Here is an 11,181-nt window from a genome sequence, read left to right as displayed (position 1 = left end):
ACGGACTACAACCCTCCGGTTTATATAGACACCGGATAGGGTTAGGGTTACACAGAGTCGGTTACAATGGTAGGATATCTTGAATATCCGCATCGCCAAGCTTGCCTTCCACGCCAAGGAAAGTCCCATCCGGACACGGGACAAAGTCTTCAATCTTGTATCTTCATAGTCCAGGAGTCCGGCTACCCGAACACCCCCTAATCCAGGACTCCCTCGGGAAGGGAGAAGGAGAAAGAAGGAAGGGGGCGCCCCCCCTCCCTAGTCCAATTCGGACTAGCCCATGGGGAGGGGTGCGGCCACCCTTTGGGGCCTTTCTCTCCTTTCCCATATGGCCCATTAAGGCCCAATACGAATTCCCGTAACTCTCTGGTACTTCGAAAAATACCCAAATCGCTCAGAACCTTTCCGATGTCCGAATATAGTCGTCCAATATATCGATCTTTACGTCTCGACCCATTAAGGCCCAAGACTCCTTGTCATGTCCCCGATCCCATCCGAGACTCCGAACTCCTTCGGTACATCAAAACTCATAAACTCATAATATAACTATCATCGAAACTTTAAGCGTGCGGACCCTACGGGTTCGAGAACTATGTAGACATGACCGAGCCACATCTCCGGTCAATAACCAATAGCGGAACCTGGATGCTCATATTGGCTCCTACATATTCTACGAAGATCTTTATTGGTCAAACCGCATAACAATATACGATATTCCCTTTGTCATCGGTATGTTACTTGCCCGAGATTCGATCGTCGGTTTCTCAATACCTAGTTCAATCTCGTTACCGGCAAGTCTCTTTACTCGTTCTGTAATACATCATCCCGCAACTAACTCATTAGTTGCAATGCTTGCAAGGCTTAAGTGATGTGCATTACCGAGAGGGCCCAGAGATACCTCTCCGACAATCAGAGTGACAAATCCTGACCTCGAAATACGCCAACCCAACATGTACCTTCGGAGACACCTGTAGAGCACCTTTATAATCACCCAGTTACGTTGTGACGTTTGGTGGCACACAAAGTGTTCCTCTGGTAAATGGGAGTTGCATAATCTCATAGTCATAGGAACATGTATATATAAGTCATGAAGAAAGCAATAGCAACATACTAAACGATCGTGTGCTAAGCTAGCGGAATGGGTCAAGTCAATCACATCATTCTCCTAATGATGTGATCCCATTAATCAAGTGACAACTCATGTCTATGGTTAGGAAACATAACCATCTTTGATCAACGAGCTAGTCAAGTAGAGGCATACTAGTGACACTCAATTTGTCTATGTATTCACACATGTATTATGTTTCCGGTTAATACAATTTTAGCATGAATAATAAACATTTATCATGAAATAAGGAAATAAATAATAACTTTATTATTGCCTCTAGGGCATATTTCCTTCACTTCTGTCTTCGAGGAGTTCAGGTCCAGTCTTTGCGTCTCCGGTGACGCTTCGACTGCAGGAGGGGGGGTTGAATATAAGGTTTGTGCATGTATATTGTATAGCCTGGCCCACCTCCTAGTCATTGTATAGTTGAGGTTGTGGCCAATTTTGTATCCATATATACGTGCGCTTTGCACCGATCAATATATCGTGAAGCATTGCCGAAACATTCGTTTCCAACATGGTATCATACCCAGCCTGGTTACTTGAGGATTCTTATTTCCAGAATTTGGAGTCACTTGCGTTTGTTAATTGTTGTGCCTTTAAAATCCTACCATCAAATGCCGCTCTCTTTGGGAATTGCTCCTCACTTCGCCTTGAGAATCTCACAAACCTGGAGACATTACCTTCTCTTCCAACCAGCCTTCAACAGTTAGTGATTGAGAAATGCATGTTGCTTATGTTTACTTGCAACAATGAGCTAGAACATCATGACATATACTTTGAACTCATGGCTTTCTTCCATGTGGGAGGAGGATCCAGGATCAAAAATCAAACTATTCTCAGAACTTTCATCTTCTGAAGTGCTTGATGGCATCGATGGATTCTAATATGTCACATCTTCAAACCATAGAATAGAAAGTGCTCTAGAAAGAGAGGGGGATGAAGTGTTTGTAAAAGAGGATATCATCAAGGCTTGGATATGTTGCCATGAGGAAAGGGTAAGACTCATATGTTGCCACTTGTTCCACCATCAGGGCTTTGTCAGCTTAACCTTTCTTCATGCATCATTACAGATGGAGCATTAGCCGTTTGCCCTGATGGTCTCACTTTGCTGAGACGTTTGTCATTAAAATAGATTATGACTTTAACTACACTTCCGTCACAAGATGTCCTCCAACAATTGACAAAGCTTCATTACTTGGTCATCGATGACTCATGCTGGTGCCTTAGGTCACTAGGGGGGTTACGTGCTACCAATCTTTTAGACATTTTATTATCGAGCTGCCATTCTTTAGACTTGGCACGTGGATCAGATTTTTTGCCATTGTCCCTCGATACACTCTATTTAGAACACTCTGTCTGTGTGGTTCCAGTTCTTCATTAGTGACTTGCTGCACCTGAGAAGCCTTTCCATGATGTGGTGCAAAATCTCTTCATCATTGTCAATTGATCATTTAACCTCCCTTAGAGAATTGTCACTAGAAACTTTATAGGACTTGTGCCAGGTTGATGGGTTGTCTTCGTTGCAACTTTTCAGAGCAAGATTTGCACATCTCCTGAACCTCAATATGAAGTGCATATCGCAGTTGCGAGTCGAGGATTCCCTCTATGTTATGCTGGAATTTATTCTATTTTGGGCAGCCCAATAACTATTTCAGAAATTCCTAATAAATCCTAGAGGCCCACGCAGCCCATTCGTGCAAGACAAGAGATGGAACTAAAGTTTATTCCCACATTGCTAGTTTAGAGGGAGCTGACCCTCTTTATAAGGGAGGTTCTTTTCCCACTTGTATGAGCATGAGAACAAGAGGGACATCCACGCGCGCTCCTCCGCCGCCCGCCTCGCCTTGCCACGCCACGCCACGCCACGCCACGCCACGCCACGCCACGCCACGACGCGGGTTGCGGGAACGAGCCGATGTCTAAATGTTTGCCACACACTACGGGTATACGAAGCCATTTATGCTGGCTGGTGGAATGCTGTCTCTTCACTTGTATGATGACACCCCATTCCCACCGTTATATTTGTATGAATCTGTCTAGAACCATTCGGTCATTCGGTCATTCTACTTGAAAAGTGGAGGTAAGGGAAACCATGTTAAAACCATGCCAAACTTGCATCGGAGTGCAAAGAAAGAATGAAGAGACATGAAAGCATATATGCTTGCGTGTGGTTCTCCTGGAAGCTCTCCCGGCCAGTCCCTAGCTACCTACCTACTCACTCCTATATATGATTAGCATGCATGCATGCATGCATATAAGAAAGGGAGGAAGGAAGGAAGGAATGCAGGAACGAGGAAAGGAAAAAAAGGATATATCCATGGCGCTCCCGGCTTTAAGGATCGTCGTTGTCGTGAGCGGCCTTGTCATGATGATGATGATGATGGGGCGAGCGGGCGCTGACGAGTGCATGGACTTGTGCCTTCACGATTGCGCCGTCAAGGGGAAGAACTTGACCCAGGAGCAATGCCAGTACGCATGCAATTACGGCTGCCCCTTTGGCGCCGCCCAGCACGCTCTATCCAATGCCCCCGCCATTGCCAGGAATGGCGGGAAGAATACCGTCCATGTCCTCATCCATGTCCTCGCAGCAGCCATGTGGCTCTAGCAGTAGCACCTGCTAGCTCCTTCATCGGCACCAACCTGGAGTGGAGCTCCTCCATCGACGGCGTCAAAGGGCATCAAAGCAGCAAGCAAGCGTCAAGATCGATGTTATAGCGGACGTATGCTATGTGTATGCATGTATGTATGTGCTTATGTATCTTTATTTATCAAGCGTGAAGTGAAGATGTTATATCGGATATATAATATACTTCTGCTATTTTTTGACAATAATATACGCATGCTATGTATGCATCTATGTGCTTATATACCTTTATTTGTCGGTGCATACTCATTTAATGTACGTATGCTATGCATGCATGCATGTAAGAGCATCTACAACCAGACTTGATAAATTCATACAAACTCATGCAACTACATACTGATGCATTGCACACATCGTCCGGCTACTACACATCCAGGCCCGGCCCGGATGGGGGGGCAGGGGGGTGGCCGCCCCAGACCCCCAAAATCCAGGGGGGGGGCTCCCAGAAGGTAGCCCATAGGCTCATATCATTTCTTGAAACGAAATTAGCTCAAAAAAAGGAAAGAGGTAGCAGCCTAGGCGCAAGTACGCAATCAGGAATTTATTACTTTCTTCTCCCGAAACGAAATTAGCTCAATAAACAAAACTAGGCCCACATTGATGTACGCATGCAATCACGGCGTAACTCTTGCGACGTGAGATCGCATCCCTAATCTACTGCCCTATTCTCTGTTCCCTGGCCCCGAAGTTTAGATCAAAACGTCGCTGGCCGCCGGCAGCTCGAGTAGCTGGACGCAGCCACGCAGGACTCACACGCACATCACCAGGCCATGGCAATTGACAGCACCGAGTGCATTCGTTATCCACTTTCTTGGTGTCGGGAGTATATTGCCGGGTGCCTCCTCCTGACATCCATATCGCGTCGTTGTTGAGCGCCTAATCACGGACGCTGATGCGATTGCTTTGAGGATATCATTTGTACCCGCAAAAAAGAAGAGGTATATCACTCATACTATTCCCTATTATTTATGTTGCTGATGAAGTAATTTACCTTCACATACATATAAGATGCATATGTTCCACTGCTAAATGATTTGGCAATATTACACATGTATAAAAATTGTTGGATAAAATTGACATTGACCCTATGATAAGTGGATTTGTATCGAGAATTATTTTAAGAGACTAGATCTTATATATATTGTTGTCCTTTGCTTGCTTAGTCGTTATGTAGCCTAGTTATTCGAATGTTTTTCAGGATAAACGGATGTCTAACATGTTTCACCTAGAGAAGAATGACTGATCTCTTGACACGAATCATAGCCTTAGTACTAGGTCCCGGATGGCCAGCGGGATTTTAGAAGAAACTTCTAGAATAATATGTAGAAAGTATTGAACGAAAATAGTATCAAAATTGGTTGCATTAAAGTGTTATTGGTTATATATATTAGGGGGCCCTCAATTTTTTGTCTTGCCCCGGGCCTCCAAAATCTCAGGACCGGCCCTGACTACATCAGGACATGCTATTGGACTACCAAATTTTGGCATGGTCTACCTACATGCTAGCTATGGAGAAGATCATCCACGGCTGCCCTTACCCTTCCCGGTGCCCTTGTCGTTCTTCCCGCGGAAGTAGCGGTTGAAGATGCAGTATCGATCTAGCCCGGATCTGCTCATCGCCGTCACTGTCCTCCTTCTCCTCCTGCCATTGCTCGGACCGCCCGATTCTTCTCTCAGACGAGGGCGCACGTGCTCCTACGCTGCCACTTCTTTACAATGCGGGAGCAGATGGCTTCCACCTCTGCGGCAGCCCGCGCCGCCGCATCAATCGCCTCCATTTCGGCAATGAGCTTGGCCTCGGCCACCCTCATCCTCTTCTTCCCACGGCAGGCACATCGGCCTCGTTACCTCTCGTACTCCGGCGGACCGGTGATGGGGAAAGGAAGATTGGAAGGCTCCCATGGTCCATCCATGGAGGATCCGAATGCCCGATGCACCGACACGATGGACTCGTGCCAGACAAATCCCCCCGTAGGTCGGTCAATGTCCGCCCGGGAGCGGCGTAGTACAATGCGGACGACCATTGCCTCCTCCAATCCACATCGGACGACACACCAGTCGAAGTTGAGGAATCCGGACTGGTCAGGGTGAGATCGGTTGCCTGCCATGCCAGAAAAGACCGGAGATCGCTAGACGGGAGCTTGGAGGACGAAGGGGAGTAGAGGGGATTGGAGTAGAGTGTCTAGGGTTTGGTCCGGGGAGTGGATAGGGATGATTATATGTGGGGTCGGGTGGGCCAGCATTGGCCGGACCCGACGTGGTGGATGCGCCCAGTCACGCCCGGGCCTCCTCATATCCGCCCCCTATTTGGGCTGGATATGAGGGGCGCCGGTCAGCCGGTCATTTGATGCCGGTTTGAGGGGCCAGTCTGGGTATTTTTATTTTTTGACCTGTCACTAACCGGGTTGTCTGTACAGGCGTTCGAGGCTGGCATGGGGTGCCCGACTGTAGATGCTCTAACAGCCTTGTCAAATTAAATGTTTGACTAGATTTTTTGTGAGCGGTAAATGTTTGACTAAATATGTTGCCTAAAGTAGCAAGTCTCAAAAGTGCATGCAGTTATATTTTTGGGCTCCATGAGCAAACCCTGTTATGTTACAAACCCTGTTCCACGAGTTCTGACAACTCTTCATCTTCTACATCCATCGTCCCTGCACTGTTTTTATGTTATGTTTCAGTTCTGTTTTCTCCTCTTTTTTTATCTTCGTTTCCCATCTTTCCAATACTTTCCTTTACATGATCTCTACTCATCCGTTAGTGCTGTCCCATGTGTTTTTTGTTTCATGCATCGTTCTTCCCATGCAAAATTGCTACTGTTGTGTTCCCAAGTGTTTGACCCAAAAAAAAACGACGCGGGCACGCGAGTGTCCCAAGCGCACAAAGAATATATAGGGAAACATGCATTTTGTTAATCTCGTGTCGAGAAACAAAATTACGAAGTCCTTGTTAAGGATGTGCTCAGTGGCCTGTTGGCACGGCCAATAAGACTTCGGCAATGTGAGGTTCGGGTTCACGGGGGTTCAGAAAGCTCCCGATTAATTAAGTCTACGAGTCAAGCTCGTGGACCGCCTCCGATTAAGCTGTTGCAATGGTTGTCATCTTCACATCTCGTCTTCTCCATGATGTCAACGTAGATGGTGATGAAGTGGAAGGGTCAAGCGTCACGCCCATCGCTCCAGCTATGGTTAGCAATAGCCCTCCATCTTATCGATGTCCGATGATAAAGTTGGCGGCCTTCGCCTCGTCGGTGCCTGGCCTTGTGGCGTCGTCTTGTCAATGTCAGACTGGATTACTTAACATTGCCTCGTCGGCATATCAACTGGTAGTTTGCTTCATCGGGAAAACACATGTCGGCGAAGTGGCTTCGCCTCGTCGGAGCTTGGACAATGTTGGGGAAGTGTGTTGACATAGAAGTTGGAATATTCTCGAGTGTCGCCACATGGCGGCGTTGCTTGAAGATGATGATAATGCATGCCTTGCAAGCTAGACCTCGCAGCGTCAGTGTACACAGATGACCTTTGCTTGGTGTCGAAAGTTGATATGAAAGAGTGGAGGAGTGCCGGTGTAGTCGGTTTGATGAAGGTGGCGACATCATGTCGATGTAGGCACACTGTGGCGCACCCATGTAGACGACGCCGATAAAGAGTTGATTTGATGGCGACATCATGTTGATGCAGTCAAATAACGGCGTGTCGAGGTAGTCAACGCCCTCGTCGGGTCGATGACGGTGTCGACATCATGTCGATATGGGTGCAAGGCGACACGTCAATGTGGACGAAGTCGAGGAAGAGTTGATGGAGATGAATTACGACGCACCGATAAAGAATTGATGTAGATGGTGGCGTCTTGTCGAGGTAGTCAACTTCCGCGCAGGGTGAGAAGTCGGTGAAGGTTTGACGTCATCTCGATAAAACAGACTTCCTCATCGAGCCGGAGGTTGATGGCGACGAAACCGGCGTTGTCGCATGCGGTGAGCTAACGAGCTCCAAGATGTCGAGCTTCGCCGTTGGTGATGGTAGTCGCTTGGACCAAAGAAGGCACCGGCGGTATGTTCCCTCGAGGTGCGTCTATCGAGGCCATACATCCGGTGTGCCGCTGCTGCCGACTCGGGCGCATCACCGGCCTTGGGGGCGAGCATTCACTGTTTTTTTTCACCATGACCAAGACAAACATGTACTATCCCATCGACTTGGCGCAACAGTGTCCTTGAGATGACGATGAGACATGCGGAGTGATGTAGTGTGAGGATGATACTAGATGACTAGCTTGCCGAACGTGCTGAATGAGAAAGATGGACAAAGATTAAATGTGTGATATGGCAGCTGCACTCATGGAAGAGAGCCGTGGCGTGCTTTACAAGTGGAGGAACACTGAAAGGACCCATTCAATTGGATCGTGTATGCTTAGGTTTGACAGCTGTTTGGGCAGCATTCAGTTGTAGTAGATATTAGTTAGTGTTAAGCGTGTCAATGTGTTTCTTACAGTTGGACTGATGGACGTGGTTGACAAGGAGGAGAATTGGCAGGCACTTGTTGGCTTGCAGATTGCCCTACATTTGAATTTGCTACAGTGTTCAGGTTGCTCTGTCCAAGTTGTAGTATGCTTTTATAAATCCTGACTTTCGAGTAATGCAGAGGAGTACGTACGTAGCTCGGTTTGGCATTCCCTTCCTCTGCTACTAATCATTTTCAGTTTCATTTTTCGGTAGTTGCGATTTTCTTCTTTGCTACTCCCAAGTTGCTAACAAGATTCATGTTCTTAAAGAGTTGTGACTCCCAAGTTCTCCTCCTTGCATTCTATTAGTACATAATCAAAGTTTGTTCTGTCTCTCAAAAGGAAAAAAAAGTTTCTTCTTTTGTACATGGCACTGGCATGGTATATATCTTTGGCTGGCTTGGACGACATGGCGAGTTAATTCGCGCCTTTTATCCCGGAGCTGTATTGAATGTATGAAAACAAGTTGCTCCCTTTTTATAATGCAGAGGCTGGGGTAAACCCCCTTTTCAAAAAAAAACGGAGGAAGAAGAAGATGGGTGGACCGGCACCGGCACCAACAGCACCACCGGCCAGACGTTACGTACGGCGCATGCAACGGCAACTAGTCCGCGCTGTAGTATTTGGTACCCGTTTAATCGACTAAACTGTAGTATTTGGTACCCGTTTTTGCACCAAACACAAGTTAAGTTCCATTTTTCGTCTGTTGCCATTTTCAAATGGAGAAGTTTGTTCTTTTGTAAGTACGTGTTTGGCACTGAGAGTAACTTAGAGCCATATACTGTTAACTTATTGTGGGGCTGAGAGATACACACCAGTTTGATTAGATGACATTAGATTAGGTAGATACCAATTGCTCGGCAGCATGCCGGGTGACACAATGTAATCCCATTTTTTCTACACCCATTTTTGACTGTGATGAATAAGCAACAGAACTCAAACATATCTGTTGGACGCTACCTGTAACACAATGTAATCCCAACTCCAACCTCATCTCAAAAAGCAAAAGAAAAAAAGAAAAGGTATGCTGTTTGGTACCTTATTTTTCCACATCAACAACATTCAAAACAAGAGTACATATACGTAAAATTCATAAGAAATTATTGTAATTAGAAATATAAAGAAACTCTCCTTTTTGTGGACGTTGCAACTTGCATATTCTTTTTTCTAGTAGAATGTCGTAAGTTCTTTATTTCATGTTTTTCCTATTCCGCACTGCATACCACGCAAATGCGCTACCCCCTTGGCGCTCATCAGATAACCCCACAGTAGGTTTTGTTCTGTTTCTTTTTCTCCTGCGGGTTTTCCAATCAGTTTACGTCCTGTTTTGCACGTTTCTTTTCTATTTTAATTTTCACAGTATCTTTTCTCCTTAAAAAAAATATATTTTATTAAATTTCATAAATATCTTCACAAAATTCATGAATATTTGTTGAAATCTATTTTGCAAAAAATTCACAGTCGTTTTTTATGGTTTTTGTGCATGTTTTTTATGTTTTTATTATTCTTTTATTTATAGTTTTTATTCAATTATTTTTCATTTCCTTTTTATGATTTATTTCTAGATATAGGTTTTCTGTTGTTTTTTACATTCTTTATTTTTATAGTTTTTATACTATAAACATTTTCTAATATAAGATGAACATTTATTAAGTACACATTGAAGATTTATTTGTTATATGGTAAAACTCTTATACATAGTGAGCTTTTATTAATTTACAGTAAGCTCTTCATATACGATTAACCTTTTTTAAATGTACGGAGAACATTTTTTTCGTATACGATTAATATTCAATCTATTTTCTGTTTTTCTAATCTCCCTCCATTTATAAATATAAGATGTTCTAACCTTTTTCTGAATTGGATGTATATAGACATGTTTTATGTGTTTGTTCGCTCATTTCATTCCATATGAAGCCCATATTACAATATTGATGAACGGGGGGAGTAGGTTTTCAATTATTTAGCTGTTTAAAAAATCCCACAGTTTTGTTTAGGGGATAAAAAATCCCACTGTTGGTTTTGTGAAAAAAAGAAACAACATAAAAACGTAATTGACCCTAACGCCCTGCTCATTTGTTTTTGCGATGGATCGTCGCATGCTGACGGCCCATGCGCACAGGTCTCCATAAATTCGTGAGTGCTCTTATATGACGCTCATAGCGTTATATGGGGCGTTCAACGATCAGGGCACGTAATAGCCGGATGCCCAATACCATGTAGCGTCCTGTTTTCTTTGCCGAGCGCTCCTACAGTTTTGTCTTGGCAAATGTTTTTTTTCGTTTTCACAGTTTGGCTTAGTTCTATAACGGTTTTACATTTCGTGCATAAACCTGACCTTCCAGATATAAAATATGAACAATAATAATAGTTCAGCAAACATTTTTTAAAAACTACATGAACATTTCTAAAAAATATGAATATTTTTAGAAATCTGAATATTTCAGAAATATCAATATTTTGAACATATGAATTTTTAAAGTAAATGAATCTTTAAAAATATGCGAACATTCACATACAAATGCATGCACACTTTTGTAAAAATATGTTCAGTGTGTATTTCAAAATGATTATCATGTACTAAGAAAATGTCCACCGTGTATTAAAACAATGTTCACGGTGTTTTGATGAATTTTTTATGTCGTATATAAAAATGTAAATCAAGCATTTAAAAAATGCTAAACAAGTATTTAAAAATGTCAATAAACCCATAGAATAAAATGTTAAATATGTATAGAAAAATTGATGACCATGTATTAAAAAAAGATAATCTTGTATTGTAAAACTATTAATCGTAAATATAAAAAAACCTTAAACATGGATAAAAATTGTTGACAGTGTATTAAGAAAATGTTGATATTGTATTTGAAAAATGATAAATGTGTATTAGAAAAAAATTCTTTACATATACGAAAAATGTAGAATGAAAGAA

The sequence above is a fragment of the Triticum aestivum genome, chromosome 6A (genome assembly GCF_018294505.1).
Source record: "Triticum aestivum cultivar Chinese Spring chromosome 6A, IWGSC CS RefSeq v2.1, whole genome shotgun sequence".
NCBI classification, from domain to species: domain Eukaryota; kingdom Viridiplantae; phylum Streptophyta; class Magnoliopsida; order Poales; family Poaceae; genus Triticum; species Triticum aestivum.
The sequence above is the reverse complement of the archived record's forward strand: the minus strand, read 5'-3'. Positions refer to the sequence as shown.